The following is a 17,724-nucleotide window of genomic DNA, read 5'->3' on the forward strand; positions in this document are numbered from 1 at the left end:
GCCACTGCTGCGCATTGTCCCGAAAGCGACACTGAACCGAGCTCTCTTCTGCGAAGTTCTCCTCGAAGTCCCTCCTACACCTGAACGAACAAATACAAATCGCAGTTTGAACAAAAAAAAAGATGTGAAAGAGCCCAACTCAGTACTCGTGGTGTTCTGGTGTTCAGAGCTCACACAGAGAAAGGCGTCTCAAAACACTTGAACATCGAATTTGCTTATTTTTGCTCTTGTGCCGACAAATTCATACAAAATATTCACCTTGGAAATTATGCTCGAAAAAACTTTCAGTTATTTCTTAAGTGAAAGTAAACAGTTGAGGAAAAAAATGTGATGTGTATTATATTGGATGCGTTCATCGTCTCTAAAAGTGACCGCGCCTAATTTAGCTACTGGCTGCTGTAATGTTAATCCAATAAAATGAAAATGAAAATCACTCACTGCTCTTGACTGAATTACTTTGTAGTTTTAACAGTCAAACCAAAAATTATTCAGACATCAGACATAATTTTTGATATATATAGCAAAACTGTAATAATGTGAGAAATGTTGAAGGTGTCTGAATAAATGTAGGTTTGATTGTATATTTCATATTCAGGTGTCTGAATAAATGTAGGTTTGATTGTATATTTCATTTTTACATTGAAGACTATCCAGTGCTATTTCACATTTAATTGTTTGGTTTCTGTACCTTGACACCTACAAACTTGAAAAAAACTGAAACATTTTGTAAATAGCATAAATAAATAAAAATAAACGAACATACAAATTAAACAATTTCAAACAGGGCCCACTGGTACAACCTTCACCGGGGCCCCGCTGACCCCAGCTACGGCCCTGCTCATGCCTGTTTCACACATACTCCGTATGCAGTGCGTATGCAGTCCGTGTGCGTTACAAATGTGGTGCAGCACGGACTCAATGTGCTTTCACACAGGACGCGTTTGTAGTCCGCTACTCGGTACGTAAACGGCCACTGCACTGCTGCAGACGCAATGCTCCTGGAATGCACTGATGGACCACAAACACTTTGTGATGCATTTTGGAAACAGGAGATGAGCCCGTTTTCTAACACACCACCTAGCTTGATAAAACCCTTCTCAAAGACTTACTGTTTGTCAATTTTATTTGAGTAACACACATATTCTGAACGCCTTCGGCAGAATTCAAATGAGCCATTTTCACAGTGAGATTAATCTAGATTTAAAAATGTTATCTATGCCCACCACTCTTATCGGGCGATTAAAAAAAAAAATATCGCCATTAATCTATTCTCAAAGTTGGGTTGAGAGCTGGGTCTATACTACGTGAGCTATGATGAATTTCACCTTGATATTTTAGCGCGGATGTACACCTAACCGAATTGCACTGTAGGGGGCAAGAACAGGTCTTTAAACCTGTGTTGTGTATACCTACTGTGAAATTACCACATCAAACATGACGTGCGAACATGGATGCATCTCAAGGCCCCGGGTCTGCTTCAGGGAATTTTTTTTTAAGAAGATTCCCAATGGAAACCTTGACAAGACACATGCCTGTTTCACACATAATCTGTCTGCAGTGCGTATGTAGTCCTGCAGACGCAACGCTCCTGGAACGCACTGACGGACCGCAGCCGCGTGAATGCTGGAATCCGTTAACATGGGTGCGTAAAAAAATACAAAACGCATACGCACTGCAGACGGATTATGTGTGAAACAGGCGTAAGGTTGTTTGCACCTTATGCAATGTGGAATTAGTTTACTTTGTGATGCATTTCGGAAACAGGAAACAACCCCTGGTATAATGCACCAAAGGCTACGTTCACACTACGTTCACACTTGTTTGCGGAAGTAGCTAACGTTAAACATGGATGTCAACAACAGTGTAGTCAACAGCGGAGCTTTTTTTTGCAATATTAAAGTTATTTTCCCAACGGAGCCAGCACGATTACAATCTTCTCGTTTTCAGAAGAAAATTAAAAAGAAGGAGGAGAGCAAGGTTTTTGGCCATGGCGTTTTGTGGAGCAGTGTTAGCAATGTCGGTACAGAGAAACGTGTGGGTACAGAATCACAGCCAGGAGTGGTAGGATACTGATGTGAGTGGCTCTTCTCATTCCCGCCTACTACAACGCAGAAATATGTCATTTGTAGCTTATCAATGACGTATGGGGGTCGGATACATGTGGCCTGGCCGTTCAGACGGAGGTCGCATTTCAAAAGATCGGATACGTATTGGATTCAGGACCACATACCCAGGTGGCCTGGGTCACATTTGAAAGGATCGGATCTGTGTCATTCAGACCTCACTCTGTCGTGACAAGATCAGATACAGGTCGCATAGGGGCAAAAAAAATCGGAATGGGGTCGTTTCAACCTGCAGTGTGAACGTAGCCTTAAAGACTTACTTTTAGTCATTATTTTATTTGCGTAGCACACATATTCTGAATGCCTTCGGCAGAATTCAAATGAGCCATACAGGTGATACAGGTACTGGTCATATAATTAGAATATCATCAAAAAGTTAATTTCACCAGTTTCATTCAAAAAGTGAAACTTGTACTTTATATTAATTCATTACACACAGACTGATATATTTCAAGTGTATATTTCAACTGAAAACTAAGGAAAATCCCAATTTCAGTATCTCAGAAAAGTAGAATATTGTGAAAAGGATCAATATTGAAGACACATGGTGACACAAAATTATCAATTAATTAATTAATCATTAATTATTAATTATCAGCTAATTAACTCACAACACCTGCAAAGCCTTTATATGGTCTCTCAGTCTAATTCTGTAGGCTACACAATCATGGGGAAGACTGCTGACTTGACAGTTGTTCAAAAGACGACCATTGACACTTTGCACAAGGAGCTCTGTGTCCAAACACATTAATAGAGGGGCGAATGGAAGGAAAAGATGTGTAAAAGTGTAAAAAGTGTAAATAGGGAATAAACTGGGAATAGAATATGTAAACCCTGAAGTTACTTACACAATGTGTATCTGATATGAATAAAACGTGTCGAATTATAATGGAAAGGATTATTATTATAAACTCTAAATGTATTGTTTTTTAGTACTTATGTGAATTTATTTGTTTGAAAACTAAAATAAACAGTATGTGGTTGAAAACACTGAAAAGTTGTGACCTCTTCGTCTGGCGCGAATGACTTCAATGTAAAGACGCGTTTACGCATGTCTGGAGGTCTCGCGGCGCAGTAGATGAGTTATGAGTTATGAAAAAGACCATTGCAAGCTGAGAGCGACCGGCTTTTGAGGTGGAAATTGGCAGTAATATCCCCAACTTGCGCAGCTGTACCTGAGTGTCCCTGGGACATCAGTGCGGTCGGAGCGTGTCTTCTCAACAACTGGACATATAGTGAATAAAAAACGCTCTGCTCTGAACTCTGAAAATGTTGATTGACTTGTTTTCCTGTCCAATGAATTTGTAATGGCCTTATTTTGCGCATTACAATATGCCTACCTAGTGTCGGTTACGTTCAATAAAAAAAAAAAAAAAACGCACACACAGCCTGTTCTCAAGTCCATTTAAAGTTTTATTTTTTGAACATTTTTTTTTTAAATGGATTGAATCATTATTAAAAATAATCTTGGAGATTTTTGAATTGCATAAATCATAAATGAAGCCTGCAGTGATGTTTTTCTTTTGTTATGGCAGCCGTCCCCTCTGCATATATATTTTTTCGAGAATGTTGCACTCCTGTTGCCGTTTGTTATTCTTCACGAAAGTTCATGCCAATAAATAAGAAATATTGCTGACTTGTGGTTTCCAGCTCTCTCTTTACGTTCGGCCGTTATTTGACGTTAAAAAAGGAAACCTTTTTTTTTTTTAGACATGGAAAATCGATTTTACAATCGATTCAATGAACATTTATGTCTTAAAAATCGAAAATGATTTTTTTCACAAAAGTGACAGCACTAGCTCTGAGCGCGCCTGTCTCTCTCTGTTTTCCAACAGGACTTGGCACCTGCACAGAGTGCCAAAGCTACCAGTACCTGGTTTAAGGACCATGGTATCCCTGTTCTTAATTGGCCAGCAAACTCGCCTGACCTTAACCCTTATTGTGAAAAAGGAGATGCGATATGCCAGACCCAAGAATGCAGAAGAGCTGAAGGCCACTATCAGAGCAACCTGGGCTCTTATAACACCTGAGCAGTGGCACAGACTGATCGACATCATGCCACACCGCACTGCTGCAGTAATTCAGACAAAAAGAGGCCCAACTAAGTATTGAGTGCTGTACATGCTCATACTTTTCATGTTCATACTTATATTAGTGTTGCACGGTGCACCGATACTTCAAAAGTATCGCGATTCTCAGAAATTAAAAATGTCACGATTCCTAAATTTATAAGTATCGATACTTCAAAGAATGACTGCGTTCCAGATTTGTAAGAGACGCATTTCATGTTGGTGTGTGCAACGCACACTTCCAGTTCCTCCCTTACGAAAATTAACCATGGTTTTACTACAAATAAAACCCAAAAAACATGGTTACTGTAGTTAAACCATGGTAACCACAAATTAACCATGGTTTTGCTATATTAACCATAGTTTAACCATGGTATTTGTAGTAAATCTGTGGTTTTACAAATGGCAGTCAATACGCCAAAAAACCATCCCAGCCGGCATTTCAACGTTGATTCAACGTTGAAACAACGTCAGGTACCATGGTTGAATCAACGTTGAAAAACCTTTCGATTTTGCAAATTGGATCAACGTTGAAATCACGACGTTGATTCACCGTTGAAATCGTGACGTTGATGTACGGTTGAAATAACGACGTTGATTCACCGTTGAAATCGTGACGTTGATGTACGGTTGAAATCACGACGCTGATTCACTGTTGAAATCCCGACGTTGAATCAACGTTGAATAACCTTTCGATTTTGCAAATTGGATCAACGTTGAAATCACGACGTGGATTCACCGTTGAAATCGCGACGCTGTTTCACCGTCTTACCTGCATTACGGGTGAATTAGGGTCGTGCTGCAGACCTGGGATGAAAGCTGAATGAGGTGTTGATTTTGAAAAGTTAATCAGCGTTGATAACACGACGTTGTTTCCCCGTCGTACCTCGCACCGTGTGTAAATACACCTAGATCCTAGTTGGCATTTAGATCAACACGGTACATGCAAGGCTAAAAATCTAATGACTGGCAGCAATGGCTTTACAAACAACTTCAATAAACTACCACATGCTCAAAATTGTCAAACAGCAGTTTAATTTTGGAAACATACTGTATAAAACAGATGAAAATAATCCCACACTTTATTATGCAGAGTATGCATGGAGGTAATGCTAAAAACTGGTAGTAGAACAATCCAAATACAATAATATTTAAAGGTTTTTGTGAAATAATTTGGCACATAAATGCATATTTTTTTGCAGCACTTACAAGACAAACCCTTGTACCTTTATGACTGAAACCAGTGGATCTTTTATTTTGGTGGAAAACTACAGTTTCTGTCAAAAACATGTTTTAGTAATGCGTCTCATTACAAGAGTTGTGTACATTTGTGCAGTGAAAATGTGTTGGACAGTTCGAGAAGGGAACCTTCTACCAGTTGATTTCTAATGGGAACCCCCCCGGACTGTGTCTTCTTTACCGGGGAATGCAGAATGAGATTTCTACCGCAGGCACTCTAAAATGTTAGAACCAGCAGCCTTAGTGTATACAGTGTGGTTGTGCTTCGGGTGATCCTTGAAAGTGTCCCAGCGCTAGGTCCATTCTGACGCCGTCCCCTCCACTCTCTCCCACTTGTGCACTTTCTGTACCGTCCTGTATAAACATTTACATTTAATCTTACATTTAAGACTTACAAATGAGAAGAACAGAAGCAGTCAGGTGTACAAGCGAACAACAACAGGATACAAGTGCCATGACAAGTCTCAGTTAGTCTAGTACAGAACGCATAGCCAGTTTTTTTTATATATATATATATATATAAAAGACAAGAAAAGAAGGAAAAGTGCTAGCATTAGTTGGTTAAGTTCTGGTGAAAAAGATGAGTCTTAAGATGTTTCTTGAAAATGAGTAAAGACTCAGCAGTTCGGATTGAGATTGGGAGGTGATTCCACCAGCTGGGCAAGGTCCAGGAAAAGGTCCTTGAGAGTGATTATGAACCTCTTTGGGATGGCACTACAAGGCGTCGTTCACTTGCAGAGGGCAAACTTCTGGAGGGCACATAAGATTTAACCAGTGAGTTTAGGTATGTTCACAATGTTTGACAATAACTTTGATATTGTGAAATATATTTAACTGAAAACTGAATGCAAAATAAATCACACAATATTTTCACTTTACAGTTCAGTAACAGTGAGGTTGGAAACAAAGTGGACAACACTATTCATTAAACACTTATTTAATGTATTCAGATGAAAATGTACAATATTAACAAATTATTCACAAGCAGTGTTTTCAGAGCCCCCAGTTACACTGTTTTAATCAGAACACTAACATTACAGTGTAGTAAAACAAGTCAAATCTAATTCAGTACATTTTTATTAAACTAAGCACAATCAAAACCTATAATAAAAGTTCAAAGCATCTCTAGCAGAAGTGACAGTGCAATGTAGCAGAAGAACAATTTCTTACCAATGTTTCAAGAACAAGCTGGATCCTCGATGACTCTACAAGGGGAAAGAAGAAATGGTTTACTGAAAAGTTCTTAAAAAGCAGGATTTCATATTATACCATTTCTTTAAACCACTGGTTCTCAAACTTTTTATACCAAGTACCACTTCAGAAAATATTTGTTATTAAATATTAAGTTGCACCATAATGACCAACATTACATTTCAGCAGCGTAGTAGGCCAAACTATTCAGCTACAGCTCTACAGTTAAAAAATGAGGCAGTTTTATTCTAATAAGAATATTAATTGTTGTCAGACACTTTACCATGGTAAATACAGTTTGAACATTAAAACTACAACTGTGCTTACATACACAGGTAAATGAAAAAAAAAAGTTTAAATTAAAATGTAATTTTAAATGTAATTATGTAATAAAAGTTACAAAACTGTACTGTACTTTAACTGTAACATACTTAAATGTGCAAAAAAAAAAAAAAAACTTACTCAAAGATGAAGTTAAAATATATTAACATTAATTAGTTTAATTTAGTGATTGATGCATAACAACTAGAGGGGGCCTGACACTTTGAGAACCATGGCTTTAAACAATCCTTTTTTTTTTTTTTTTTCATTAATTCATTAAAATTATATTATTTAAATACCGACATTTGCACTTATATGTTGCAGAAAACACTTTGAAACTATTATAAGAATACAAACATATATAACACACCTAATGCATGGGATTCATATCAGGAAAATATGGGAAAATCTCTAAAAGACAGACATTAACACATAACTCACCAGTAACACATTAGGTGAGCATCTAACTTGATCATCTGTGATAAAGCAATGCAAAAATAGACACACGGGTATTTATTTATCTGCAGGTTACATGTCCTTTAAACTACCCATTTGTAAACTCTGGTAATACTTTACTATTTTCAAAAGATAATAAAGATAAAGTTAGCGATTTTCTTACCTCATTTTGACAGGATGTTTTCAGGACCTCGCAGAACACCTGACCCTTCTTGTGTTCACAGTTTTTGTTCTCCATTGACATGTCACGACTCAAATTCGCTCAAAATAAATAAAAAATGTACAGGCAAATATGAAATAATTCGGGACCGACCGAGCAGTCAGTCATAACGAGCAGCAGCTCACAGTTAGCCGCCTCACTCACAGAAAGACGACAATAACGGTCATATTTTTAAATGTAGAAAAGCGCGAACCGATTCATTGTCCAGTTTCCTGAATGACAGCCAGATTAACCAATCATGATAGAAGTAATAAAATAAAACTACCAATGGGAGTTGTTTCAGTGTGATAAAGCAGCGAAATGTATAGTTTTATTGTTGTTAATGATGATAATATTTAACATATACCTTTAGATTTTAGAATAGGTATCATGACTAAAATATTTTTAAATGCTATTAAAATAATAATTAATTTAAATAATTTAATATAAATAATTTAAAAGCTTGTTAACCTTTTTCTGCCATTTAGCATTAAACATTTTTAACGTTGTTTCATTAAAACAACTGACCTTATTTCAACCATATTTCAATGTTGAAAGTTGGTCATGTGCTGGAAGTTTTTCAACAGTTCATCTTTAAACGTTGAATCAACGTTGTTTCAACGTTGAAACCACAACTGACCTTATTTCAACCAAATTTCAACATTGAAAGTTGGTCAGGTGCTGGATGTTTTTCAACCATTCAGCTTTAAACGTTGAATCAACGTTGTTTCAACGTTGAAACCACAACTGACCTTATTTCAACCATATTTCAACGTTGAAGGTCGGTCATGTGCCGGCTGGGATGGGTTACTACAGTTTTACTATAATAAAACCATGGTTATTTTTCATAAGGGCTCCCTATGGAGGTCTGTGTTTTTTCTCCTTACACACGCAGCAAAAAAGCAATACAGCGAGATGGCTGCATTAGTGGCTTTGCTAAACTGATTTGGCTTTACTAAAATGTGTGCATAATCGCATTAAATAGTTTATATAAATTGTTCAAATGAACAAAGCACAAGGTTTTCTAACATAATTAACATTTTAATTGTTTGGTCAGGCAGATCCCTGCTGAAAAAAACAATAGAAACCATTACAGAATTTGTAATGGTTTTAATGGTTCTTATTGGAATTCTAATGGTTTTAATGGACACTGTAATGGTTTCTGTGGGTCTCTATTGGTAATTTGCTTTCTTCTATTGGTGGCGTGTATTGTCTATTGGATACCATTAAGGACCAATAGAACACCTTTACAAACTTCTAGTGGTATCTACTGGACACCAGTAGAAACCATTATGACTCCAATAAATTTAGTGGTTTCTTTGGAAAACTGTAATGGTCTTAGTGGGTAGGCTACTGCTGAAAAAGAATGAACACACAAACAATAGAAACCATTACAAAATTTGTAATGGTTTTAATGGTTATAATGGTCACAGTAATGGTCCCTGTGGGTCTCTATTGGTAAATTGCTTTCTTCTATTGGTGGCATGTATTGTCTTGGATTGCCACCATATACGTCATTTGGAAAGGTTTCATTTGTTTTTATTTTTTAATTCAACTCGACTCGTCATGGCCTTCAAAATTGACTTGAAAGTTGGTCTTTGTTTTGTCTGTCGGATTTGGTCCAAATTTAGCCCAAAAATAGATGTGAAATAACAGTGAAATTCTGCGTGACTTCCACGTGCTGTAATCTGCGCGCGCGCAGAACTGGAGCGGAGGACGTCACCATGGAATCGAGGCGGCAGCCCAACCGTCAAGCAGCTAATCGCTGACACTCAATGTGGTTTCACTTTTTTTTTTTTTAGGTAAGTTTAGTCTATTAAATTACACAAATAGTACATTAAAGTGTTCCTGACACTTTATTTCATGTAAATTATACGCTTTCGTTTAATATTTACTTTATAGAAATGGTTTAGCGTCGTCAGAAAAGGTCAGTTAGCATCTCAAAGGTAAGGCTAACTACAAGAGGTAACGATAGACATGAGCTCTTGGGCTTTTAATGTCATCTTGTGTGTAGATGCGCTCTCTCTCTCTCTCTCTCTCTCTCTCTCTCTCTCTCTCTCTCTCTCTCTCTCTCTCTGTCTCTCTCCATATATATCAATGGATGAATGGAAGTAACTTAACCGAATTAATTTAACCCTAAAAGTATGCACTGTTTAATCCTAAAATGTGTACTAACGTAACCGGATAACGTTACATCACTTACATAGAGCGTGAAAAGGGACTGAAACCTTCAGGTTTTGATCTTTCATGGTAAACACATAAATACAAACTTGTTCTGTGATTTCAGAAGTGCCAGAAAAAAAAAACTCTATGACACAGGAGAAGTTCCTGATTTTAACATTTCTGAAGGGAGCTGCTGACAGAGAGGATGAAAACACACACATTTTGATGTCCACGCTGTAGGAGCATTACTAAATAAGTAAAACTAAAATATATATATTTATTGTAAATGATTATATAAATTATATATTCTGTGAATTATTATTTTTCTTTTCTGCATTTCACCTCTGCTATAGTATATGCCTTATACCTGGCATTGTATAATAAATATTGTTGTCTCTGTAACAGTATGCTTATGTTCCTAGGTTCTTCCATGCTGATGGCTGTGCTCTAGTCATATCTCCTGTCGAAGAACATTTTTAGACATTATGAACCATGAATAGTAAGCAATTCGTCAAACATAAACCATTCAAAAATGTAAGGGTCAGATTTGTCATGTATTTCAAAGACATCTTTTATGCTCACCACTGCTGCATTTATTTGATTAAAATACAGTAAAATTTAATTTTTTTAATAACTATTTTCTATTTAAGTTTGTTTTAATAAGTGATCAAAGCTGAATTTTCAGCATCAGTCTCCAGTGTCACACAATCCTTCAGAAATCATGCTTTGTGAAAACAAAAATAAAATTGTACAAAATATTCACATATAAAGCAGTTATTTGAAATTGTACTAATATTTCACAACATTACCATTTTTATTTATGATCAAATAAATGCAGTTTTCTTAGTGTACATGAGACTTATTTCAGAAACATAAAAAAATCTCTATCTCCAAGCTACACACCAAAGTGACTGTTAAAAATCATTTAAACTTTGTGTCAGCATAAATAGGAAAAGGCATCAGATCGCCGTCTGTGATTTGTTGTGTCGTGCCGCATCCAGTGTAGAGAGCATCACTGATTATAAAAGGCTCTGTTGTATTTTGTTGTGCTGTCCAGTGACGACACAGTGTTAGAACTCTTGTTAAATATCATTACATATGATGTATGTATGATGCCATTCAGCACTGATAGATCTTTTCTATTTCAGAGACTGAAAATCATTGATAAAGCACAAGGTTACTGTAACATATTTAAACAATATTAATAAGAATTAATAAAAATGCATCTGTGACTTAATATTGTTTCTTATTTTTCAGTGGAAAGTTCTCATTAAACACATAGCTTTCTTCTCATCTGTGTGCATTTTCAAACGTTGTGCATATTTCTGAATCATTTTTTTTTTACTTCATAATATTGGTTGTCTTCTCTTGTTTTAGAGTTTAGCTCCAACCCCAGTTAAGCAGACCTGAGCAGCTGATCAAGGATCAGCAGAAACTCTGCAGAACATTGGTCCTTCAGCCCAGGACTGGACACCAGTGTTGTAAGTCATTCTGTCTCTTTATAGTGCATGCTCAGAACATATTGCAGGAGATCTCAACATTGTCTCATAAGGTCCACTTACATGCAGAGTTTTGCTCCAACCTGCAGTGCACCTGAACACATTAATCGAGGTCTAACTATTAGTGTTGTCACAGTACCAATTTCAGTACCAAAGCAAAACACAAAAACATGCTAATTATTATTCTTTTTTTATTCTTATTAGCCGCACTTATGCGAACAATTAACTACTCTAATAACAGTGTTCATTTCAATCCGACATTCAAATTACTGTTATATATATATCCTGATAAATACAGGTGCTGGTCATATAATTAAAATATCATCAAAAAGTTGATTTCACTAATTCCATTCAAAACGTGAAACTTGTATATTATATTCATTCATTACACACAGACTGATATATTCCAAATCTTTATTTCTTTTAATTTTGATGTTTATAACTGACAACTAAGGAAAATCCCAAATTCAGTATCTCAGAAAATTTGAATGTTGTGAAAAGGTTCAATATTGAAGAGACCTGGTGCCACACTCTAATCAGCTGATTAACTCAAAACAACTGCAAATCCTTTAAATGGTCTCTCAGTCTCGTTCTGTAGGCTACACAATCACGGGGAAGACTGCTGACTTTACAGTTGTCCAAAAGATGACCATTGACACTTTGCACAAGGAGGGGAAGACACAAAAGGTCATTGCTAAAGAGGCTGGCTATTAATAGAGAGGAGAAGGGAAGGAAAAGATGTAGTAGAAAATAAGTGTAGAAGCAATAGGGATAACTGCACCCTGGAAAGGATTGTGAAACAAAACCCATTCAAAAATGTGGGGGAGATTCACAAAGAGTGGACTGCCGCTGGAGTCAGTGCTTCAAGAACCACTACACACAGACGTATGCAAGACATGGGTTTCAGCTTCGCATTCCTTGTGTCAAGCCGCTCTTGAACAACAGACAGTGTCAGAACCGTCTCGCTTCAAAAAGGACTGTACTGCTGCTGAGTAGTGATATATCAGACCCAAGAATGCAGAAGAGCTGAAGGCCACTATCAGAGCAACCTGGACTCTCATAACACCTGAGCAGTGCCACAGACTGATCGACTCCATGCCACGCCGCACTGCTGCAGTAATTCAGACAAAAGGAGCCCCAACTAAGTATTGAGTGCTCTACATGCTCATACTTTTCATGTTCATACTTTTCAGTTGGCCAAGATTTCTAAAAATCCTTTCTTTGTATTGGTCTTAAGTTATACTCTAATTTTCTAAGATAATGAATTTGGGATTTTCCTTAGTTGTCAGATATAAATAAATATATCAGTCTGTGTGTAATGAATGAATATAATATACAAGTTTCACTTTTTGAATTGAAATTATGATATTCTAATTATATGACGAGCAATTGTATACACAAAATGACTAATTGAACTGCTTTTATAGTTTTAATAATTAATTTATTTGTAATGAATAAAGGGATTTTACATTTGATTATTAGTTTTTCTTACTTGAATGCTTTTGTTCGGATGTAAAATAAAAAAGTGAATTATTATTAAGAAAAGAACTGCAGGAAAAGATGCAATGTTGCTCAGTGATTTTGGTTTGGAACCTTTAGAAAATAGAAAAGAGTTGACTTTGCCAACTCTTTCAACTTCAAATGGGTGTAGCTCAGTCATTTTTTATATATATACAGTTATACATCATTTTGAAGGACTTTTTAATGAGAAAAAAAACCTCAACTGATTTTTGCTCATTGTGACTAACTTTGCCAGCACAGGTCACATATGCTACTTAATTTCCACTTGAGAGTGGTCAGATTTAAAGTCTGAGATTAGTCCATCAGTTCTTGAATTAAAATTTTTGTGTGTGTGTGTGTGTGTGTGTGTGTTCAAAACAAGAGTGTCTGTCTCAGAAGCTGAAGAAAAAAGGCCACACCTTACAAGAAATAAACGCCTCCTAAGTGTACGGAAATACCTGGCTGAGGAGATCAGTGACATAAACCAGATAAAACTGTCAGTGGTAAGTGTTTACATATCCATATCCGAATGGAATTGCTACAACCTCTTATCTAATATGACTCGAAGTGAATAGAGACTATGTACCATAAAAAGTAGATAATGTAATTATTCAAGCCTATTTGTGAAACTGGACCACAAAACCAGTTACAAGGGTAATTGTTTTTATTTTATTTTTTAGATTTTTATTTCAATAATAATAATAATAAATACGTTTTCCATTGATGTATGGTTTGTTAGGAGGACAATATTTGTCTGAGATACAACTATTTGAAAATCTGGAATCTGATGGTGCTAAAAAATCTAAATATTGTGAAAAATATTTCAAATCCAAAGCAAAGCATTTTATTAATAAAAAATTAAGTTGATACATTTATGGTAAGGAATTTACAAAATATATTCATGGAACATTTTTAAAATCCTAAAGATTTTAGGCATGAAAGAAAAATCAATAACTTTTTTGAGACTGCCATATAAATATATGTATGGATAATCTCACATACTGGTAATGTGGTACATTGTCCTAATGAATTGTCCCCTTTTTTTTTTTTTTTTTTTTTGCAGGTCTGAGACAGCTACAAGCCACAAAAACAGTTCATAGTTCCTGCATTTCTATAATGCATTAATGAATAACAATAATTAAAATAAAATGTGATGTCAAGGTTTTGTGTTAATTCCAGCTATGTTGAGTATTCTGTGAATAATTTTGATTTTAGGTGCATATTCTTAATTCTTTGCAAAACAACCTGAACTGTTTGCTATTGAAAGGTTGGTATGAAGTTTAAATAAATAAAAAAATTATATTCTTGACAAAACCTGTGTACAGTTTGTATTAATAATTTAAATGATTTACTTATATTAATTAATGGCCTAATTACCAGCTATCAGTTAAACATTCAAATCAGAACCAATATAAAACTGCAACGAAAACTATTAAATATATGCAAATAAAGACCAGTACAAACTTGTAATGGAACCATCAGAACCATTACAAAACTGATGGAAACCATTAAATTTGTTTTAATAAAGACCAATACAAACTTGTAATGGAACCATCAGAACCATTACAAAACCAACAGAAACCATTAAATTTGTCTTAATAAAGACCAATACAAACTTGTAATGGAACCATCAGAACCATTACAAAACTGATGGAAACCATTAAATTTGTCTTAATAAAGACCAATACAAACTTGTAATGGAACCATCAGAAACATTACAAAACCAACAGAAACCATTAAATTTGTCTTAATAAAGACCAATACAAACTTGTAATGGAACCATCAGAACCATTACAAAACTGATGGAAACCATTAAATTTGTCTTAATAAAGACCAATACAAACTTGTAATGGAACCATCAGAACCATTACAAAACCAACAGAAACCATTAAATTTGTCTTAATAAAGACCAATACAAACTTGTAATGGAACCATCAGAACCATTACAAAACTGATGGAAACCATTAAATTTGTCTTAATAAAGACCAATACAAACTTGTAATGGAACCATCAGAACCATTACAAAACCAACGGAAACCATTAAATTTGTTTTAATAAAGACCAATACAAACTTGTAATGGAACCATCAGAACCATTACAAAACCAACGGAAACCATTAAATTTGTTTTAATAAAGACCAATAAAAACTTGTAATGGAACCATCAGAACCATTACAAAACCAACGGAAACCATTAAATTTGTTTTAATAAAGACCAATACAAACTTGTAATGGAACCATCAGAACCATTACAAAACCAACGGAAACCATTAAATTAGTTTTAATAAAGACCAATACAAACTTGTAATGGAACCATCAGAACCATTACAAAACCAACGGAAACCATTAAATTTGTTTTAATAAAGACCAATACAAACTTGTAATGGAACCATCAGAACCATTACAAAACCAACGGAAACCATTAAATTTGTTTTAATAAAGACCAATACAAACTTGTAATGGAACCATCAGAACCATTACAAAACCAACGGAAACCATTAAATTTGTTTTAATAAAGACCAATACAAACTTGTAATGGAACCATCAGAACCATTACAAAACCCACGGAAACCATTAAATTAGTTTTAATAAAGACCAATACAAACTTGTAATGGAACCATCAGAACCAATACAAAACTGTGATGGAAACCATTATGTGCAAATCGTGACCAATACAAACTTGTAATGGAAACCAATACAAACCAATAAATCCTAATGGAATATGCCCAAAACACACTACGTAATGGAAACCATTTGGTAATGGTTTTAATGGTTAATTTCTGATGGTTTGTAATGGTTTTGTAATGGAAACCATTAGAATTTCTGTAATGGTTTCTATTGTTTTTTTCAGCAGGGATCATATATAATATTCACATTAATCGGGAATTAAACGTGGAGTTATGTTCTGTATGCTAAATATGAAAACGAGCGTGCACATCACCTATAACTGCGCTTTGTATCTGCTGATTGCTGATCGCGATTTACTCACTGACCCTGTATACCATTCATTTCGTTCAAAAACGAGATGGATATATCCGTTCATTCAACTTCACGAATAAGACGATCTCTTGATCTCGTTTAGTGAAGGGCAGATGGCAGATTTGTTCACTACATTCAACAAATCACATGCTCCGTCACATCATGAGTAACTCTTTGACAGGATGAAACAGTTCACAGAGCTGTTCATGAGCTGCGCACACGCTGCTAATAGCGCCGAGCTCGCGCGCTGCTGTGGACTGGAGGGAGGAACTTCAGTGAAAAAGAAATATGAATCTAGTAGCAACATGGGCCGAGTTTGGGGGGGGGGGGTGGGGGGGGGGGGGGGCTAAGGGGGGCACTGCCCCCCCAGACCAGAGCCAATTTAATGCCTGTCTTGTGCTTTGAAAAATAAAAATAAATACAGAATTCATATTTTCGAATTTTATTTGTCCTATCTTATAATTGTTGTGCATATAATGAGTAAGTTTAGAATTAATTATTTTTAATTACTATATTGAAAAAGCTTTTTTTGGTGGACTTCAAAGTATCGCGGTAAGTTATGTGAGTGGACTCTCTTCTCGTTCTGTTCCCGCTTTAGTCTACATGCTAAATAAACAAAATGGACATTCATCGTTTTTTTAATAAACCCACTACTAAAAGTGTGGAGTTTTCAAACTCTGGCACTTCAACCATCAATTCCACTGCTGCTACTGACACAGCAACCGAGGCCCGTGTAGCAGTCGATTCTGTTCCCCTCGGAATGTTTGTTTCCCCTCGGGTTGCCAGGTCCGTGTAATAAACCCAACCAAATAGTTAATCAAACATTTTCCCAAAGTAGCCTAAATTCCACGCATTTAGAAATACAAATGCAAATGCACCGCATGCAAATGCACCAAACACACCTGGATGTAAGGAAAGCAAAAAGGGACAAATTTATTGCTACACTGAAGCATAGTAAAATGATTCTCACACTCCCGTTTATGTTCTTTTTTTTATTATTCATCTTGCAGTTGTTCCGTTATTTTTGTCTTATGTTTTTACATTTCAAGTTGAAAAACCTCTCGTCTTAAATTTATTTTAAAGTTTAAGATTTAGGACGGTATTTTGAACTATTTCACTGCCGTACATCCAGTCGCTTCTTGCGCATGCTAGTTCTGATCGTAGGTATAGTAACTCCCCAGATAGCAAAATTGTTCTGGGCCTTTTATGGCCCAAACACTGTTCTTAGTTATGGCAATCATACCGCCAGGAATGCAGGGCCAAAACTGGCCCAAAGAGTTTTGCCAAAAGCATACCAGAAAGCTGCCAGAAAAATGCCAATGCCTTACCAGACGAGAGCCAGAAGACCCGAAATTGGCCCATATTAATGCCATAATGTCGCCATGGAAAAGCCAGATGTCTCCCGAACACAGGCCACAACTCTGCCAGATTATATTAAAACAACTAATTTGGCCCATATTCAATATCTGCACCCAACAGCAACCATGCAATTCAAAGAGAAATCAAACCAGGAAACCATAACTGCTGAAAATTTGTGTTTATTTTCATGTCAACATAAACATATTACCTAAATAGGTAAACATTTACAATAATTAATTTTTTTATAGAAAAAAAATTAAGAAAATAAAATGTAAAAACATTATGGAACAAAGCTTGGTTTTAGAAACAAGAAAAAAAAAACAGTTGTGTAAACCATGAAATATGAACAAAACCAAGAAACCATTGAAACCTATGAATGGTAATGTTAAAGGGTAAGTTCATCCAATAATCAAAATTATGTCATTAATAACTCACCCTTATGCTGTTCCAAACATGTAAGGCCTCCTTTTATCTTCGGAACACAGTTTAAGATATTTTAGATTTAGTCCGAGAGCTCTCAGTCCCTCCATTGAAGCTGTGTGTACGGTCTACTGTCCATGCCCAGAAAGGTAAGAGAAACATCATCAAAGTAGTCCATGTGACATCAGAGGGTCAGTTGGAACTTTTT

General features: G+C 35.8%; 1 long non-coding RNA gene across 2 annotated transcripts; it reads left to right on the top strand.

Annotated features, from left to right (window-relative positions):
- The first annotated feature begins 9,671 nt into the window (after positions 1–9,671).
- Positions 9,672–14,074, top strand: LOC113101956 (uncharacterized). Of its 2 annotated transcripts, XR_003290527.1 has the most exons (5): positions 9,672–10,017; positions 10,184–10,260; positions 11,139–11,242; positions 13,143–13,263; positions 13,824–14,074. It is a non-coding gene; the product is annotated as an uncharacterized LOC113101956 (long non-coding RNA). The 2 variants fall into 2 exon arrangements; XR_003290526.1 differs by lacking the exon at positions 9,672–10,017 and having other exon boundaries at positions 10,053–10,260.
- The last annotated feature ends 3,650 nt before the right edge of the window (positions 14,075–17,724 follow it).

The sequence above is a fragment of the Carassius auratus genome, unplaced genomic scaffold (genome assembly GCF_003368295.1).
Source record: "Carassius auratus strain Wakin unplaced genomic scaffold, ASM336829v1 scaf_tig00217667, whole genome shotgun sequence".
NCBI lineage: Eukaryota > Metazoa > Chordata > Actinopteri > Cypriniformes > Cyprinidae > Carassius > Carassius auratus.